The sequence below is a fragment of the Pseudophryne corroboree genome, chromosome 5, assembly GCF_028390025.1.
Source record: "Pseudophryne corroboree isolate aPseCor3 chromosome 5, aPseCor3.hap2, whole genome shotgun sequence".
NCBI classification, from domain to species: domain Eukaryota; kingdom Metazoa; phylum Chordata; class Amphibia; order Anura; family Myobatrachidae; genus Pseudophryne; species Pseudophryne corroboree.
Window position 1 is genome coordinate 421945323 of NC_086448.1, and position 21108 is coordinate 421966430.

Sequence of the window (21108 nt, forward strand, 5' to 3'; positions counted from 1 at the left end):
TCCGGGCTCAGCAGGACCCCCCTTACCGCATCACCCTCCAGTCTCCTTACGAACGGGTCAATGGCAAAGACATATAGGAGGGGACTCAGCGGGCAGCCCTGTCTGACCCCCGAACTCACAGCGAAAGCCGGACCTATCCAACCATTGATCAGAGGGAAGCTTTCAGCTTGCCTGTAGATAGCACGCAGCCAATCAACCACCCTCACTGGGAGGCCATACCAATCCAGTAGGGCCCACAGGTAATCGTGATTAACCCTATCAAAGGCCTTCGATTGATCCAAAGCCAGAAGATACTTTCCCCACTTGTCAGCACGACACCTCTCAATGGCCTCCCGGATGCCAAGGACAGCACTAAAGGTGCTCCGGCCCTTGACAGTACAGTGCTGAGAAGAGGAAAGCAACAGCCCGGAAACTTCCATCAGCCTATTGAAGATGACTTTTGCCAGAATCTTCCTATCCACATTCAGAAGAGCGATGGGGCGCCAATTCTCAATGCGGGTTGGATCTTTACCTTTAGAGAGCAAGATAAGGGCAGATGACCTCATGGAGGGAGGGAGCAAGCCCTCGCCCAGGCATTCATTAAAGACCTCCGTGAGACGGGGGGCCAAAAAATCGCTAAAAGCTTTAAAAAACTCGGAGGTTAACCCATCCGGACCTGGGGATTTTTTAACTGCCAAAGAACCAATGGCCACTCTCACCTCATCCACCGTTATGTCACTCCCCAAACCATCAAGCGCACTGCCGTGACTCTCAAGCCCCGGAGTCCCCCTCAGAAATCGATCCATCCTCTCTCTGTCAAGCGACCCCCCAGACAAAAGGTCAGAGTAGAAGGAGCGCACCACACCCAGAATGCCCTCCCGCTCTTTCTGAAGGACACCCTGAGCATCGCGCAACCCCCTCACCTCCTTTGCACTGACCGAGTTCCTACAGCTCTGAAAGGGATCCGGCGAGTGGTATTTCCCGTAATCCCTCTCCAGAACCAAAGAAGCATACCGGTCGTACTGATACTCCTTCATCTGGGCTTTCACCCGAGAGATCTCCCCACCATCTCCCTGCTCAGAGATCAGGAAATCTAATCTCTTTCTCAAAGCCTGATAGGTATTCTGACGTACCAAGTTCCGTTTGGCTACGAGGCTACGAAAAAAACTGCGAGTCCTTTTCTTACATACCTCCCACCACTCAGACCTACTCCAACCAGCCTCCAATAAAGACTCCTGGGCTTCAAAGAAGTCCCTGAAGGACTGTCTGACCTCATCCTCCAGCAGGAGCTCAGAGTTCAGGCGCCACAGGCCCCGCCCCTTTTGAGGAGTTTCCGAAGCGTTCAAAGATGTAGACAGGAAAACGTGATCGGAGAACTCTACTGCCTTCAGCACAGGTGCCGAAGTTTTCGAGCTTTCCTTAACAAAAAACCTATCTATCCTACTCTTGCATCTACCTCTAAAGTAGGTGAAACCCGTGAGATCTGGTGAATGACGAACGTGTACATCCACCAAACCTGCCTGACTAACCATACTTGCTAGAAAAATGGAATCATAGCCCAGAGTAGTTTTTGAGCCTCCCCTGTCCTTAGGCCTAATGACAGTGTTGAAGTCACCACCAAAAACCACTTGCTGGGCCGTAAAAAGATATGGTTTTATCTCCCTGAAGAGACATTTCCTATCCCATTTAGACTGCGGACCATAGACATTTATTAGCCTTAGGTCATGTCCCTTCAAGTTAACATCCAAAATCATACATCTGCCTACTTGGAGCTCAAAAACCCGCTTGATGGTTACCATGCCAGTAAAAAGCACCGCCAACCCACCGTACGGCTCGGCCGCAAGAGACCAGTAGGATGGGCCGTGCCTCCACTCACTCTTTGCCTTGTGGAGGTCCGCCAGCCCGCCTATCCTTGTCTCCTGCAAAAACAAAAAATCAGCCTCAACCGTGCCGAAAAAATCATAGGCCATATAACGAGCACGTTCGGACAAGATAGAAGCTACATTAATGGTAGCAAACTGTATAGGCTGGGGAGCCATCCTTCAGGGTTATTGCAAGTAGGACCCAACTTACTTCTTCTTTACCTGTCTTTCGGAATCCTCATCTGAGGAACCCCATCTCTTAGCACGGATTCCCGTCGGCAGGCATTCCCCCTCCACCACGACCACCTCTTCCTCAGAGGAGGCACTGCCCGGAAGAAAGGAGCCAAGCGAACAGGGCACCACACTAACATCTGACACCCCTGTTTGACCAGAGGCAACCTTAAGCACCTGAAGGGGTTGCGGATCAGGAGGATCAGGTGCAGGCAAAACCAAGGGGTCAGGAAAAGCAACCACAGAAGATGCACCTCCAACCACCAATGCATGAGAGACCATACTCTGAGCCACCCGAGCCTCTGGGATCCTGCCCCGCACGACAGGCACAGGGGAAGGGACCGCTACCCCCAAAGAGCTTTGCCCTAAAGTCGGAGCCATGCTCTCCACTGTTAGGTTTGCTGACTGAGCCCTTCTGCCACCCACCATGAAATCCTCACGTGAAATACCTGGGCCATCTACGTCCTTCTTCCCCTTCCCTTTCCCCTTGCCCTTACCACCCTGCACCATATCCTCACGGTAAGGGGATGATCCTTTCACTTTGACCCTGCGCCTACGCATAACTCTCTGCTGCAGGACCAGGTCACCATTCTCGGTTCTCACTATCTCACCATCCGCCTCATCCTCAGAGGTCAAAGCATTGAACCTGTTCGATAAGACGAGACCCTCCGACCCCTTGTGCTTTTTAGCACCACCTTTCCCCTTCACCACCAACTGGAAAGGCTCCTCCACCACCACCTGCACCTTTGGAACACCCTGGCCCAGAGGTTCCATTTCAACACTGCCACCGGGAGTCTGCACTGAATCTATACCGCTAACCTTTGCAACCTCAGCCACCTCTATTGGTACCACCACAGGAAGGGGGGGAAGGACACCAACCCGACCAACCTCCACTTCTGCTCTCCTGGTCACCTCCACCAGCTCCTCATCCTGCGCTGTATTATGGAAAGCCGAGGGGCAACGGCTGAATGGGTGACCCTCCACACCACACAAATTGCAAATAATGCCCTCGCAGTCCCTCGCCAAATGACCCACACCATTGCACTTGGAGCATTTTTGCGCGGGGCAGTCCTTGCTAATGTGGCGAAAATCACCACATCTGTGACACATGCGAGGCTGACCCGGGTAAAAACACTGAATCCGGTCCCTGCCAATGTAGGCGGCCGACGGGACATGGACCGCATGTCTCAACCGAACCTTGGCCTCCCAAGCACCGCCCCACACCTCCAACGACCCAGGGGCCTTGACCAGGGGGGTCTGCAAGGAGTCAACATATCGCAGTAACCAAAAAGTTAGATCAACCACACTTATTGACTCGTTTCTGACCAAAATTGTTACCTTTACTGTGTCCTGACGGGTGATTGCAAATGCCTTGAACTTGCACCAATACGTCAAATTTTTATAGACTGGCCAGTAGGACCAGAACATCTGTAGACCGTTATAGGTCATGAAACTGAGATCAAAATCCGGTGTTCCCACCGGATGAATGCAAGCGAAAAGATCATCCGCCTTAAAGCCCATCTTGAAGAATTCTATTAGAAAGTCAGTACGAGACGGGGGGGTACCTTCACCCATCCACTTGAGCTGCACCGCATTGCGGCGCTTCACAGGCTGCCCACCACCACTAGAGACCGGTGCAATCCTAGACCTGCCACCAGGCACATCCGTCACCACCTTGGCATAGGAGTTATCTGATCCTGAGACCACCACCGGAGCCACCACCGGAGCCACCACCGCACCTTGCACCGATTTACCACCACCACCTTGCATCGGTATACCACCACCAACACCACTAGAGGAAGCAAGAACACCACCACCACCAACAGACCGACCTAAGGCTTGCCCCTGCGCAACCACTTTCTTCTGTTGCTCCGCCAACAGTGCCAGAGCTGGTCTGGCTCTAAGCGGAATCTCCAGACCCCCATATATTGAGTCCACTACAGCCATGTCCTGAACACCCAGCACCTCCTTATTCAGAGCTGGCAGACCTTGGGCCAACCTATCCCTGACCACACTGCAAACATTCTTAGTTACACCATTGGACAAAATTCCATCAGCTGCTGGGGGAACATCCTCAGTACCCACCGCAGATGGCTTCGACGGCGGCACCTCCTTCCCTTTAACAGCAGAAATATCAGAGACCCTCTCTAACTCCAGAGGGGTCATCACAACGCTGCAAGGCCTTAAAGCAACAGTCTCACACAATAGTTCTTTCTCAGGTAACTCTTCCTCCAACACCCGAATCTGAGCGTAGAAGGGGTGCTCCCCCTCCACCACCTCCATCACCTCAATGTCCTGAGCCACCATGTTAGGCGGCAAGTCCACACTCAGAGCCACCTCCGTTGACTTTGCTTTAATAGCAGCCACCACAGACTCAAGGAGACACTGCTTACTCCGCAACTTCTCCTCAATCTCCTCCAAGTCTTTGGTAATGGCAGGCCTGTCCCTACTGTAGGAAGTATTACGCTTCTTTCTCTTCGCCGCAACTACCCTCGTAAGTCTTGCAATTTCCGCCTCAAGCTCGGCTACCGAAGCCTCTGCGCTCGATGGGTCCGCCACACCTTGCGACGCATCAGGCACATGTGACATGGCCATCCCTGACTGCATTGGCGGTGAAGGACAACACTCCGAGGTCTCACCCGACGGACTGACATCACCATCCACAGCAGGCGCAGAAACTTCCACAAGCATGTCAGGCTCCTCTTGACACTGCAGCGCTAAATCCTGCACCGCAAACTCAGCCGCGCCAGGGTCCCTGCTTGGCACCCCGTCAGATCCAGAGGACTGCAGATCCCCCCCAAGGGTCACCCCCACCTTCTCTTGCGGAATGTCCCCATATGCAGCAAGCTCCACACACATAGACTCAGCAGATCTTTCTTCAATGCAGGCAGCACTACATATATCAGCTCCAGCAACATCCACCATCTGAACAACTGGGGACATAGAGACATCCATCACTGTACTTTCAGCATTTGGATCCAAATCGCCAGGACCCCCACCACCTTCAGCCACAGATGGCAGAACACTTGCAGCCACAGAGGGGGCTAGAACAGAGATGCCAGTAGCACCTGGCAGAGCGCCTGCAGCCACCATCCTTAACACAGGGTCCACTATGTCAGGGGCAGCACTATCGACCAAGTCCCCAGTAACACACTCCAGACCCCCACCAGACACACCTGCTGCCTCCATTTTAGAAGCGGGACCCGCAGGTGTAGATGAAATAGGCACATGAACAGCTTGCCCCTCACAGTCCTGTCCCCCCACAGCCCCAAACATGGTACTCACGTCACCCACGGCTGTCAGGGGGGGCTGGGAACCAGCACTAGTCTCTGGCTGCAAATCCTCCTTAAGCTGCACAGACGACGCCAGGGGGGGGGGGCAACTTGCACGGGGGAATTAACTGCCTTCCACTAGGCAGAATTGCATGAAACTTGGTAGGCTTGTTCAGATGTGTTGGAACTTCACTCGTGTGAATTTTCAGCCCGATAGTCCCTTGGCCCACGGAGATAGACTCCTCCAAACACAGTTTCATATCTGTTAAATCCACGGCTGCCATTTTGGGACACACTGCAGCAGCATCAGGCACAGGCTTGTTGCAGACTTTATCCTGCTTTTCCACACTTTTCCCTGGATTTAAGGACATATCCAGGGGCTCCTCCAACTCCTCTCCCCCTGGGGAGTCCATTTCCACTGGGGTGGCCCCCCAAAAAATGCTCCAAACAGGCTTTTCCACACTGATTTGAAGAGCTCCTCTCACACCTCACCGCAGCTGCAGGCACCAGACTTGCCCTCCAATGGGTCCTCGTTAAAGGATTTAAAGTGTACTCATTCCAATTACAGGGCCTCGAAAGAGTCCTGTATTGTTATTTTTCGTCACTACCTCCCCGAGTCGGGAGTGGGTAATTTGCGCGCCTGCTGCCTTCCTTGGATGTGGTAGCCGTTTCTCAGGCTCCCTCTCCGGAATCGAACCCTGATTCCCCGTTACCCGTGGTCACCATGGTAGGCGCAGAAAGTACCATCGAAAGTTGATAGGGCAGACATCCGAATGCGTCGTCGCCGCCACGGGGACGTGCGATCGGCCCGAGGTTATCTAGAGTCGCCAGAGAGGCCGGGGGCGGCGGGAGGCCGGGGCCGACCCGCCGGGAACCCCCGGATTGGTCTTGGACTGATAAATGCACGCATCCCTGGGGGTCAGCGCTCGTCGGCATGTATTAGCTCTAGAATTACCACAGTTATCCAAGTAACGGGGTCGAGCGATCAAAGGAACCATAACTGATTTAATGAGCCATTCGCAGTTTCACTGTACCGGCCGTGTGTACTTATACGTGCATGGCTTAATCTTTGAGACAAGCATATGCTACTGGCAGGATCAACCAGGTAGCTCTCGGTATCGGCCGGCGCGCGCCCGAACATCGGGGGCCGCGGCGCGCACCGTCTCGAAAGCGGAGGGTCCGCCGGACCGGGCTCCATCCACCGACGCACGGCAGGGCGGACCGGGGCGGGTCTCGAGCCGAGCGGGCACTCGGAAAATATGGGGACGGGAGGAGGAGGACGGCCGTCCCCGGTCAGGGCCGATTGGGAAGCTCGGAGTCAGAGTGGACGGCGGGGCCCGGCCGCCACCGCACCGTCGGGCGGACACCCCGGGGAGGGGCAACATCACCACGCTAGATTTCACCTGTTTTCTCCTCACCCGACAACCCGTTCGATAGGAAACCTGTGCAAGCCGTCCTGGGGGATGGTTTTTTTCGCTGGGACGGCAGCAACTGCCCCCAGCCCCACCTCATCCCGATCTACACCTGACGGGTTTCATCTGGTCCCGGGGGGGTGAAAGGGTGTAAAGAAGTTCCACCTCGCGAGGCTCCATCGCCCTTCCGGGGTGCCACCGTCTGGCGCACGGGCGAACGCGGCTTCCGCCGGCTCCCTCCGAAAAGCACCTCCCGCTCTCCCTGCGTCTCCTGGACGGTCTTGCTCCGAGTCTGCGCTTCTCTCTCGCCCTGCCGCCAGACTCGGCTCCTCTCCCGCGCTCTCTCGCGCTCTGACCTCCGCCCCGTCCGGCCCTCCCGTCCACGGCGGGGGAGGTCCGGCAGGCAAACCCTTCCGTGCGACCGCCTCGCCGGAGCGGGGGCGGCGCGCAGGGCCCTCTCCTGGGGCTGCAAGGAGCGGCCATCGGGGCTGGCCGCGTCCTCGGATCTCGATGCGACGCTCATTCGGTTCCTGGGAAATCGTGTGCTCCGCCGGGGTCCGGGGGCGAGCGCCCTTCGCTGGGCGAGGGGGACGCTTCCCCGGCACCCCTGGCGGCATCAGACGCCTGCGGGTGCCGGCGGACGGAGCAGACCGCGCCGCACGGGGTACGGGTGCGGGGCCCGCCCGGCTCCGGAAACCGGAGCGATCGGGCGGACGCCTGGGGACCGGACGCCCTCTCCGGGCCGAGAGGTTCCGGGCGCGCCGTGGGCAGAGGGAGGGTCGGGTTCGCCTTGAGCCGGCCGAGACCCCTGGGTTCCGGCCGAGCGATCGTCCCTCCCCGCCGGGGCGCGGGGTGCCACATCGATCGGGTTGCTGAAAGAAAAGAGTAATTTTCATTCGGTTCACTGTTTCCATACCGTAATCCATCCGCCACCTGTAAATCTCGCTCAGGGGGTCCTCTCGGACGTCGTGGGACGGGAGGCGCGCGCGACACTTTCGCGGTGCGCCCTGCAATTTTTCTCCGAGGCCTTGGAAGTGCCTCCCAGCCTGAGGAACACCAGTCCGCACTCATCGGCGAAACTTCCACAAATTGCAGTACCCGATTTGGCCCGCTGGGGGGCGCTGCCTCCGGGGGAGAAGGAGACGTGCCCAGGCCGTACGTCGGGCTCCAACGGACACCCATCTTGACCCTTTATAGGCCCCATCGGGGAGATGGTCCTGCCCATGCTGATATCGGAGCTCCACAGCTATCCTCTCACAAGCCCATTCGCCGGAGCTCCAAAAATCATTTGGTTCACTGTTTCCATACCGTAATCCATCCGCCACCTGTAAATCTCGCTCAGGGGGTCCTCTCGGACGTAGTGGGACGGGAGGCGCGCGCGACACTTTTGCGGCGCGCCCTGCAATTTTTCTCCGAGGCCTTGGAAGTGCCTCCCAGCCTGAGGCACACCGGTCCGCACTCATCTGCGAAACTTCCACAAATTGCAGTACCCGATTTGGCCCGCTGGGGGGCGCTGCCTCCGGGGGAGAAGGAGACGTGCCCGGCCCGTACGTCGGGCTCCAACGGATGCCCGCCGTGGACCCTTTATAGGCCCCATCCTGGTCCTGCCATGCTGTTATCGGAGCTCCACGGCTATCTTGTCACTAAACCTTTCGTTTGAGCTCCAGGGCTTTTTGCTTTTTGTAACCCGGTTCCTGGAGCCCTGCCTGGGCAAAATCGGATGCAAGAAGGCCCTGCCCATGCTGATCTCTGAGCTCCGCGCATCTTCTGTCACGGGTCCTTTCGCAAAAGCTCCAGGGAAACAGGCTTTTCGGCCCCGGACAGAGTCCCGGCTCTCTCGCTCGCCTCGTTGGTACCTACTGATCCGGCGGAGGTGTTCTCCGGCGGGTAGCGACACGGACGGCCGAGGGCGCGCTTCACCCAGGCTTCAACCATCTCCTCCCCGAGCCCCTGGAAGTGCCGCTGGGCCGCGGGCGCCCCGGTCCGCACTCATCCGCGACACTTCCGCGCTGGAGTCCGACGCTCGCCGGCCGCGTCCCCCGGCCCGCGGGGGCCCGGGGGGAGGCCCGACGCGTGCGGGGGGAGGCGGCGGGCGGCGGGGGCGCCCCCGCGCCACCCGACGGCGCCCCCCGGTGGCCAGAGGCGGCTCGGAGCGAGACGATCGGGGGGGAACGGCGGCGCGTGACCCGCCCCGGCCCCCTTGGCCCAGCGGACGGGCAGGCGGCTCCCGGGCGACCCCCCGATCCCCGCCGCGGCGCCCCCCGGTGGCCGCCTGACGCCTGACGCCACTGCGGGGGGTGCAGATTCCGTGTGTCCTCTCGGATAAAAACAAAAGAAACGATTCCCGTCGGGCGAAAGTAAGTGGGACGCAGGGCCCCGGGCCCCGACGGTCCGCGCGCGCGGCGCCCCCCGCTGGCCGGTCGAAGGGATGACAAAAATAAAATGAAAAAAATTTCAAAAAAGCACTCGCCCCAAACAGACGAAAGGTACCCGGTCCGCCCGGATGAACCCTCCCCCGTGTCCCCGCCGCGGCGCCCCCCGCTGGCCAGCCGAGGTAATACACGATTGAGAGGGGGGGAGTGAAAAAAAAGGGCAAAAAATGAAAAACACCCCACCCATTTGAATGCAAAGTCCCGGAGCGGCCAGGGGTGGACGCCGGTCCGCGCGCACGGCGCCCCCCGCAGGCCAGTTGAAGGGAAGAATGGAACGAGACTAAAAGATAAAAAAATTTCAAAAAAGCACTCGCCCCAAACAGATGAAATGTACCCGGTCCGCCCGTGTCCCCGCCGCGGCGCCCCCCGCTGGCCAGCCGAGGTAATACACGATTGAGAGGGGGGAAGTGAAAAAAAAGGGCAAAAAATGAAAAACACCCCACCCATTTGAATGCAAAGTCCCGGAGCGGCCAGGGGTGGACGCCGGTCCGCGCGCACGGCGCCCCCCGCAGGCCAGTTGAAGGGAAGAATGGAACGAGACTAAAAGATAAAAAAATTTCAAAAAAGCACTCGCCCCAAACAGATGAAATGTACCCGGTCCGCCCGTGTCCCCGCCGCGGCGCCCCCCGCTGGCCAGCCGAGGTAATACACGATTGAGAGGGGGGAAGTGAAAAAAAAGGGCAAAAAATGAAAAACACCCCACCCATTTGAATGCAAAGTCCCGGAGCGGCCAGGGGTGGACGCCGGTCCGCGCGCACGGCGCCCCCCGCAGGCCAGTTGAAGGGAAGAACGGAACGAGACTAAAAGATAAAAAAAATTCAAAAAAGCACTCGCCCCAAACAGATGAAATGTACCCGGTCCGCCCGTGTCCCCGCCGCGGCGCCCCCCGCTGGCCAGCCGAGGTAATACACGATTGAGATTAAAAAAAACCAGGCAAAAGACAAAAACACACCACCGATTTAAATGCAGTGTTCACGAGCGCCAGTCCGCGCGCGCGGCGCCCCCTGCTGGCCGCGTAAAAAATAATAATAATCCACCGTTGTGAATTTGCGATGTGTCCGGTACGGCGGCGGCGGGGAGGCGTCTCCCCTCGTCGGCGCACCCTGGTGGGGGGAAATAAATGAAAGGGAAAAAAAAAAAGAACAGCCCGGGCTCTCGCCGGCTTCCGCAGCCCGGGCTCCCTCCGGCTTCCGCGGCCCGGGCTCCGTACATACAGACAGCAAATGAAATAACGGACGGATGGATGGAAGAGAAGAACAGCCAGGGATCTCGCCGGCTTCCGCAGCCCGGGCTCCAGCCGGCTTCCGCAGCCCGGGCTCCCTCCGGCTTCCGCGGCCCGGGCTCCCTCCGGCTTCCGCGGCCCGGGCTCCGTACATACAGACAGAAAATGAAATAATGGAAGGATGGAAGAGGAGAACAGCCCGGGCTCTCGCCGGCTACCGCAGCCCGGGCACCCGCCGGCTTCCGCAGCCCGGGCTCCCTCCGGCTTCCGCGGCCCGGGCTCCGTACATACAGACAGCAAATGAAATAACGGACGGATGGATGGAAGAGAAGAACAGCCAGGGATCTCGCCGGCTTCCGCAACCCGGGCTCCAGCCGGCTTCCGCAGCCCGGGCTCCCTCCGGCTTCCGCGGCCCGGGCTCTCTCCGGCTTCCGCGGCCCGGGCTCCCTCCGGCTTCCGCGGCCCGGGCTCCCTCCGGCATCCGCGGCACAGGCTCCGTACATACAGACAGCAAATGAAATAACGGACGGATGGATGGAAGAGAAGAACAGCCAGGGATCTCGCCGGCTTCCGCAACCCGGGCTCCAGCCGGCCTCCGCAGCCCGGGCTCCCTCCGGCTTCCGCGGCCCGGGCTCTCTCCGGCTTCCGCGGCCCGGGCTCTCGCCGGGTGAAGATCAGGCGAGAGTAGGGGTGTCCTCCGCTGGACGGGAAGCCCAGGCCGTGGAGCCGCCGCACGGACCGGGGGTTGACCCGGCCGGGGACGGGCAGGAGGCGAGGCCCGGACTCGCTCCCATCCAGACGGCCCGAGGCCCCTCCTCCCCTCCCGGTGGACCCGCCCCCGACTATTAAGCCCGGCCAGGGAGTCCACGTCGGCCCCCGGGCGACCAGGGAAGGACCCCCCTTCCGCGCTCCGCCGTGCTCGGAGGCGCTGACGCGCCGGGCGGACGGGGTGCCTCCGGCCAAGTCCCCGGCCGGGACTTGGCTGGCTGGCGAGCGAGGGAGGGCGAGGGTTAGGGCCTCGCCTGTCCCCCGCCCCGGGCCAAGTCCCCCGACCGGAGCGGAGCGAGCAGGCCGCCCTAACCCCCCCCCCGGTGGCACCGCAGCACCGGAGATTATTCGGAGAATGCTCCACAGCGCTGCTGGGGAAGTGTTTGCTTTAAACACACTCTGCATTGCATACACACCGAAACCCATTCCAGTCTGGTAAACGTGATTCTCTGGGACTTGCGAGAATTGTATGCTGGGTAGTTGAGACATGACTCCCCCATCACCTCCCAGGGTCAGACTCATGGGGACCTCATTTTAGGTCCCCACCATGTCGGAGGTCCCGCCAGTGTTGGTGTGCTGTCTGGCCCTTGTCCCCGTTAGGATATATAAACAAGTGCACACACACACACACACACACACACACACACACACACACACACACACACACACACACACACACTTTCTCTCTCACACTCTTTTTGCATCCCCTTACCACAATCTTGCTGGCCAGATCTTCCACAGTCTGCTAGCCTGGTCCGTGTAGCTCCGCCCCCTTGGTCCATGTAGCTCCGCCCCTTGGTCAATGTAGCTCCACCCCCTTTCGTCAGACCGCAAACTGACACTCCTCTCCTCTCACTGTCACAGGGGAGAGAGGAGAAGGAGTCATGCTGCCGGCGCTGCTGCGGCTGCCTGTCAGTGTGACAGGGCAGACGCAGCAGCCAGCAGCAGGGGGGACAGGACGGCGCTTCAGCAGGGATGCAGAGCAGTGAAGGCGCCTCTCCTGCCCGGCGCCTACCTGCACTGCATCCCTTTGCTGAGCGGGTAGCGCCGGGCCTGGGCCTGCTTTAAAGCGGAGGACTGGGGTTGTAGTTTCATCATCTACATTATTAATCTGGCCCTTGTTAGGCGCCGAGGGTCCGCTCGTCAGTGCGGCCGGCGCCTAGCAACGGGGACGCCACTGTCGGATCGTGTTCCCCGTTGCTGGGTCTAAGTTTATATCATCACTGGTTTCCTGGCTGTGTAGCATGCAGCTGCACGGCATGTTGTAATTATCACTCATCTGTTTCCCTGGCCATGCAGCTTGTCAGCTGCATGGCATTTAATCCAATCAGCCTCCAAACAGCTGATTGGAAGACTCTCTGTTAAAAGCACTCCCAGGACTCCTCACAGACGCCGGTGATAGCTTCCTGTTTGCCTGATTCTGCTGCAGAGAGAGTTCCCAGTCCCGGTCTGTTCGTTTGTTCCTGTTCTCAGTGATCCAGTACTCGGAAGTTACCATCTGTTCCTGGAGTCTGACCGAGCACCTTTAACATCTGGTGGTGTTCGTGAGTCGCGGCGCAGCCGTGTGTTGCGGCTTGTCCGCTACTATTTATTATTGTGTTTATTTTGAGTTCTGGAGCTTTGCGGAGGATTCCGCTTCCACAAGATCCACTCTGGTGTCCAGCGGTGCCGGATAGGAGTGTCGGATCCGTGGATCCTTGGTTGTCCTTTTCCCTGGCGGCTAGTCCGCACATACCTTTTGATTTAGTTAAGTTAGCTTGTAACCCCTGGCTTGGTTGCTTAGTCAGAGGGCCCCTTGTTATCTCCCTGTCTCGGACTTCCCCTTGTCTCCCATTAAGACCTGCGGGGGCATCGGGGTTGGGCAGACATAATCCGCCCTTCGAACGCGGCTGCCATGGGCTCAAGCAACCATAGTCTCGCAGGGGATTTCTGATAACACGGGCGAGACAACGGAGTTAGGGCGCCAGGGGTTACTAGGCTCTCCAGCTCCCACAACCTGTATTTCATTCCTGTACTCAGATCTCTGCCATAAGATCTTCTCCAGTCTGGAGTACAGGAATCGTAACATTATCACCGGCCAGACAAAAGAAAAAATTTCAACAGGAGTTAATTTTTTCACTTATCCAGTAGGGAGAATTTTGTCGGCCTCATGAATCCCACCGGTGTTGGGCCAAATCCTGGCCAGTTTTTGGTTAGTCAGATTCAGGAACTTACCCAGATGGTTCAGGATCTGTCCCTCCGGGTGAGCTCACAGGAAGATCTGTTACGGACTTCCCCGAGGGTCATCCCTGAACCAAAAATGCATCTGCCTGACCGTTTTTCTGGGGATAGAAAACAGTTTTTTAATTTTAAAGAGTCTTGTAAACTGTATTTTCGTTTAAGACCAGTTTCCTCAGGTACGGAGGCTCAGCGGGTTGGAATTATAATTTCTCTGCTTCAGGGGGATCCTCAGACCTGGGCTTTTGGTTTAAAGACAGACGATCCGGCCTTATCGTCTGTAGACGCTTTTTTGAAATCTTTAGGGCTATTGTATGACGACCCTGATAGAGAGGCATCCGCAGAAAGTCAGTTGCGTGCTCTAAGACAGGGTAGGAATCCTGCAGAGAATTATTGTACGGAGTTTCGCCGTTGGTCGAACGACTGTGGCTGGAATGATCCTGCCCTGCGCAGTCAGTTTCGCCTCGGCTTATCTGAATCTATAAAAGACAGCCTCCTTCAGTATCCCGCTCCTGAGAACCTTGATAAACTCATGGAGCTCTCTATTAAAATAGATCGTCGGCTCAGAGAGCGGAGGACTGAGAAAGGGGCATCTGTAGTTTCTTTTCCCTGTGTTTCTTCCGTCCCGATAGACATGGAGGAGCCTATGCAGATTGGTCTCTCCAAATTGTCTCCGGAAGAAAGAACCAGGAGGCAAAATTCTGGTCTGTGTTTGTACTGCGGAGGTAAGGGACATTTTGCCCGTAGTTGCCCAAACAAGTCGGGAAACTTCCTGACCAAGTGAATAGTGAGGGGGTTCACTTTGGTCTACAGCTCATCTCCTCAAATAATTCACTATTGGTTCCTGCTAAAGTTTCTTATGACAGCCTCTGTTCCTCGGTCTCTGCTTTTGTGGACAGTGGAGCTGCAGGAAACTTTATGGACTTAACATGGGCCAAGGCCTTAGGTATTCCTCAGTTAACCTTAAGTAGGTGTATCACCATGCATGGTTTAGATGGGAGTCCCTTATCCAATGGGGTTATTTCTCTATGTACACCTCCTGTTTTGCTCTCGGTGGGAGCTCTACATTCTGAAAAGATTGAGTTTTTTCTTACCCATTGTCCAGCAGTTCCTGTGGTTCTGGGTCACCCTTGGCTGGCCTTTCATAATCCCATCATAGATTGGCAGTCTGGGGAGATTCTACAATGGAGTACCATCTGTGATAAAGAATGTATTACACTTCCTATCCGAGTAGCTGCTGCCAGGTCCGCACATATTCCTGGAGAATACCAAGATTTTTTGGATGTGTTTTCCAAGGGCAATGCGGATATTTTGCCTCCCCATAGGCCTTATGATTGTACCATTGAGTTAATTCCTGGTGCCACGTTGCCTAAAGGAAGGTTATATGCATTGTCTGGTCCTGAAACTGTGGCCATGAATGAGTATGTGAAAGAAAGTCTTGAGAAAGGGTTTATCAGGCCATCTAAATCCCCTTTAAGTGCAGGTTTTTTCTTCGTAGAGAAGAAGGATGGTTCCCTCAGACCCTGCATTGACTTTCGAGCCCTGAATAAAATCTCAGTAAAGAATACTTACCCTCTGCCTCTGATCTCTGTCCTCTTTGATCAGCTACGTTCGGCTGTTATTTTTTCCAAGATTGACCTGAGAGGAGCATATAATCTCATTAGAATCAGATCGGGGGATGAGTGGAAAACGGCATTCAGTACTCAATCAGGTCACTATGAGTATCTGGTCATGCCTTTCGGCCTATCTAACGCTCCGGCAGTCTTTCAGGATCTCATTAATGATGTGCTCCGTGAGTTTCTGGGAAGATTCGTTGTGGTCTATTTAGACGACATTTTGATTTATTCTGACTCTATAGAACAACATGTTACCCAGGTGCGTCAGGTACTTAAGAAATTACGTGAAAATCACTTGTATGCCAAACCGGAGAAGTGTGAATTTCACGTCACGGAGGTATCCTTTTTAGGGTACATTATTTCCCCTCGGGGATTCCGAATGGAACCTAAGAAGCTCCAAGCCATCCTGAGTTGGGCGCAACCCACCAACTTAAAAGCAATTCAGCGCTTTTTAGGGTTTGCGAACTACTACAGAAGGTTTATTCACTCTTTCTCTGACATAGTTGCTCCCATTGTGGCACTCACTAAGAAGGGAGCAGATCCTACCAATTGGTCATGTGAAGCTAAAGTATCTTTTCAGGCCTTGAAACAAGCCTTTGTCTCAGCCCCTGTCCTTAGACATCCCAACCCAGAATTGCCTTTCATCGTTGAGGTAGATGCCTCGGAGGTTGGTGTAGGGGCTATCCTTTCTCAGAAGGATCCAGATTCCCTTGAGTTACATCCTTGTGCCTTTATGTCCAGGAAATTCTCATCTGCTGAATCCAACTACGATGTTGGTAATCGGGAGTTGCTGGCTATTAAATGGGCTTTTGAGGAGTGGAGACATTGGCTTGAAGGAGCGACCCATACCATTTCTGTTTTGACAGACCACAAAAATCTTCAATACATTGAATCAGCTAAGCGACTGAATGCCCGACAGGCTCGTTGGGCTTTATTTTTCACTCGTTTCAAATTCATTATCACCTTCAGACCTGGTTCCAAGAATACCAAGGCAGATGCCCTCTCACGCAGTTTTCTTCCCGCTCAAGACAACAGTCCTGTTACTCTCATACTTCCGCCTTCAGTCATTCAGGCAGGTCTCACACAGGATGTTTTTTCTCAATTGAAGCTGCTTCAACATCAAGCTCCGGGAAATACTCCTGCTGGTCGTCTTTTTGTTCCTGAGTTTTTGAGAGCAACTGTTTTGGAGGAATTTCATGATAGCAAAGTTGCAGGGCATCTGGGAGTCGCTAAAACTTTTGAATTGGTATCCCGCTCAGTGTGGTGGCCTGGTCTTTCTAAAGACATTAAAGAGTTTGTTTTTTCGTGTCAGGTCTGTGCACAGCATAAAGTTCCCCGTTCTTTGCCTATTGGTCAACTTATGCCATTGAATGTTCCTCTTAGACCATGGTCGCATATCTCCATGGATTTTGTGGTGGATCTCCCTCTGTCAGCTGGATGCACAGTCATACGGGTGGTAGTGGACCGTTTTAGTAAGATGGCTCATTTTATTGGTCTTCCCCGATTGCCATCTGCCCAGGGATTGGCAGTCTTGTTCCTCCGTCATGTTTTCAGACTCCATGGGTTACCCACTGATATTGTTTCTGACAGGGGTCCACAATTCATTGCACAGTTTTGGAAGTCTTTTTGTGCTTCGTTAAAAATGAAATTATCGTTAACCTCCGGTTATCATCCACAATCAAATGGACAGACTGAGCGAGTGAACCAATCCTTAAAACAATATTTGCGTTTGTACTCGGCCAAACTCCAAAATGACTGGTCTGAGTTTCTTCCATTGGCAGAGTTTGCTTATAATAATGCCTGTCATTCCTCCACCAATGTGTCTCCATTTTTTGCAGTTTTTGGTTTCCACCCCAGAGCTAATTCATTTTTCCAACATTCCTCTGTCTCCTCTCTGGCCCTGACCTCTCATCTTAAACTTATTTGGAAAAAAGTGCACATAGCTCTCAGAAAAGCAGCTTTCAAGGAAAAAGATTTTTCGGACAGGTTCCGGCGGCCGTGCACTTTTAGAGTAGGAGACAGGGTGTGGCTGTCGACTCGCAATATCAAACTTCGACAAACCTCAGCCAGATTGGGTCCTAGATTTATTGGACCATTTCTCATTATCAAAAAAGTCAATCCAGTTGCTTTCCGGTTACAGCTACCAAAAACGTTACGAATCGGAAATACCTTCCATTGCTCTTTGCTCAAACCATATGTTTCATCTAGCAGATTTCCTCGTAAAAAACCTCAGGGGAGATCACCAGTTAATGTACAGGGTCAGCAGGAGTTCGTGGTTGAGAAGGTTCTCGATTCCAAGCTGTCCCGGGGTCGGCTTTATTTTTTGGTGCATTGGAAAGGTTATGGTCCTGAGGAAAGGTCGTGGGTCCTAGATGAGGACCTTCATGCCCCAAGGCTCAAAAGGGCATTTTTTCAAGAATTTCCTCAGAAACCCGGATTTAGGGGTTCCTTGACCCCTCCTCAAGGGGGGGGTACTGTTAGGCGCCGAGGGTCCGCTCGTCAGTGCGGCCGGCGCCTAGCAACGGGGACGCCACTGTCGGATCGTGTTCCCCGTTGCTGGGTCTAAGTTTATATCATCACTGGTTTCCTGGCTGTGTAGCATGCAGCTGCACGGCATGTTGTAATTATCACTCATCTGTTTCCCTGGCCATGCAGCTTGTCAGCTGCATGGCATTTAATCCAATCAGCCTCCAAACAGCTGATTGGAAGACTCTCTGTTAAAAGCACTCCCAGGACTCCTCACAGACGCCGGTGATAGCTTCCTGTTTGCCTGATTCTGCTGCAGAGAGAGTTCCCAGTCCCGGTCTGTTCGTTTGTTCCTGTTCTCAGTGATCCAGTACTCGGAAGTTACCATCTGTTCCTGGAGTCTGACCGAGCACCTTTAACATCTGGTGGTGTTCGTGAGTCGCGGCGCAGCCGTGTGTTGCGGCTTGTCCGCTACTATTTATTATTGTGTTTATTTTGAGTTCTGGAGCTTTGCGGAGGATTCCGCTTCCACAAGATCCACTCTGGTGTCCAGCGGTGCCGGATAGGAGTGTCGGATCCGTGGATCCTTGGTTGTCCTTTTCCCTGGCGGCTAGTCCGCACATACCTTTTGATTTAGTTAAGTTAGCTTGTAACCCCTGGCTTGGTTGCTTAGTCAGAGGGCCCCTTGTTATCTCCCTGTCTCGGACTTCCCCTTGTCTCCCATTAAGACCTGCGGGGGCATCGGGGTTGGGCAGACATAATCCGCCCTTCGAACGCGGCTGCCATGGGCTCAAGCAACCATAGTCTCGCAGGGGATTTCTGATAACACGGGCGAGACAACGGAGTTAGGGCGCCAGGGGTTACTAGGCTCTCCAGCTCCCACAACCTGTATTTCATTCCTGTACTCAGATCTCTGCCATAAGATCTTCTCCAGTCTGGAGTACAGGAATCGTAACAGCCCTGAATATTACACAGATAAGAGTTAAGGATAAACAATTGCTGTATTAAGGGCCTAATTCAGATGTATGCAAAATCGATGGTTGTAAATCTGCGCATGTGTGGCATCTGTACTGTTCATGTGGGCGGATTGGCCCACCAGGACACCATGACAGATATGGGCTGGTCCCATATCCCCCTCAGCCAGGCCGAGTCACACTCAGGCTGGGCTGGCTCACACTGCTTCCAGTACTTGTGGTTCATTGGAATGCAATCCGGAAGTTAGGCTAGAAAGGAATTTCAGGTGCCGCTAGCCGTGAAAAGTGGTAATGCTATTCTACCAATGGGGGACCTTGAGAAATTAACCAGCCCAGCAGCATCCTCTCCCTGGCCCCGGGCAAAGGTCTCTTCAACGAGCCCGGCCCAGGAGCAGCAGCAAAGCGATGGTCGGAACCGAGTTCAATACACCCGCTGCCACCCCAGCTCCCGCACTCTCACTGAGCGGCGACTGAGCACTGAAGGGGATCCGGCAGAGAGGTTATTTTTAATTACATTATTTGCATTATCATGTTAGTGTAAGGGTTAGGGCGTCCCCAGTCACAGTGTATGGTTTGGGGACTGGACAGGAGCAGGATGTACTTTGTTCTCAGGATGCCAGCTGACCAGGCAGCCAGCCCTGGGACAATCTCTAATACAACGTCCTTCAGCCCTATAGCTGCCCAATGTCTGTCCATGATGATGGGCCTATTTATGCAGTGACTACGTTTGTAATGCGGTGGCTATGTATGTAATGCGGTGCTAGTCATATAATGCGGTGCTATACGTGTAGTGCGGTGCTATACCTGTAATGTTGTGCTATTCATGTTATGTGGTGGTATTTGTGTAATGCAGTGTGTGACAAGAACACTGGGATAGTGTTTGAGGGCAGGTATATTTGTCCCAGGTTCTTGTCTTACATGTTTTAGAAAATGTTAACTTCTAGGAAAAATGCTTTTTGTTTTGTCTGAACCTTTTCAGTTTGCTGTAAAAGCTGGGTAAAGGCTCTGAGAGAGAGATAAGGCGAGTTCTAGACATTGGGCCCAGTTCGGGTCTTTGGCCTCACAGAGGGCTAATCAGGGTTTCAGCTGTGTAAGTGTGTTATAGTGCTGCTAACCTGATTAGTATGGGCAGACTGCCTGGGAAGGCTGAGGGATCTGTGTGTGAGAGACACGCTTTCTGATGCAAGTGAGCTATACAGTATGTACTGAAGAACTCTGTGTTTTGTTTAGTGACAGTTAGGAATATCTTATGTTTAGTTAGTGCCGGACAGGCAAGGTATTTTTATTTTGGGGTTTGTTTTATTTTCTGTTTCAATAAAACTGGCCGGGGTCAGTTGTACCAGAAACTGGACTTGTGTTGTTCCTCAGCTGCTGCGTGCTACCATATTCCCCAGGAAAAGGCGCCTTGCACCCCTACAGTGTTACAACTTGGTGGAGAATGCGAGCAACCCCGTTCTGCGCATAAGTGAAAGCAGCAGCTTTGTGAGGCCTGCAGAAAACGGTGGTTTATGCAGATACAGCCCAGTGTGAAGTTACTGAGACTCACCCCTGAGGGTTTGATATATGTCTTGGGTGAAAGCAGCTACAAAGCCGCCTGAAAAATCTGTCGACATGGAGGATCTGCTTAAAGCCTTGCTGCAAGCTACAGCGGCTCAGCAGGAGGCCAACCGACAGCAGCAGGTGGCAATGGAGGAAAATAGGAGACAGCAGCAGGTGGCTATTGACGAACTTTACCGGCAACAGCGTCAGGATAGAGAGGCCTTAACAGAAGTGGTGCAGAGCCTTGCAGCCCGGATTGGAGATGTGGCCGTCAGTGCTCCGACCAGCTCTAGTTCTATACGGGCCAGTCACTTCTTGCAGAAAATGACAGAGGCTGACGATGTGGAGGCCTACTTGACCACGTTTGAAAGGACTGCAGAGCGTGAGAACTGGCCAAAAGCACAGTGGGCCAGTCTGCTGGCACCTTTTCTGTCAGGTGAGCCCCAAAAAGCGTACTTTGATTTAAGCCCTGCTGAGGCTCGGGACTATGATAAACTAAAGACTGAGATCCTGACCCGCCTGGGAGTCACGCTGTCAGTACGAGCACAACGGGTGCACCGTTGGGTGTACGCCATGGAGAAGCCTCCGCGCTCTCAGATGCACGACCTTATTCAGCTAACAAAAAAATGGCTACAGCCAGAGACATTAACTGGTCCCCAGATGGTTGAAAGAGTCGTCATGGACCGCTACTTGAGATCTTTGCCCATGGTCCTGCGCAAGTGGGTGAGCCATGGAAACCCGGGTACTGCTGACCAATTAGTAGACATGGTAGAGCGGTATTTGGCAGCAGAGGAACTACTGATGACCACCCAGCAACCCATAGATCCTCGACAGCGCCCTTCAGTAAAGACTGGTAAGACTGTTCCGTGGGAAAACGTTGCTGGGCGGTTAAGAGAACGCAAGGCTGGAGAGACTGTAAACACTGGCCCTGGAGACAGGCCAATGGGGCTAGAACGGTCTATGTTGCCCAAACGGGTTGATAATCGTGTGGTTAAATGTTTTAGATGTGGTATGCCAGGTCATGTTGTTGCCAATTGCCCAGTCATGCAAGAACCCATGCAATGTGATGCTGCCTTTGAATGTCGCAGAATGTCTTTCTTTGCTAGGTTAGCCTGTAC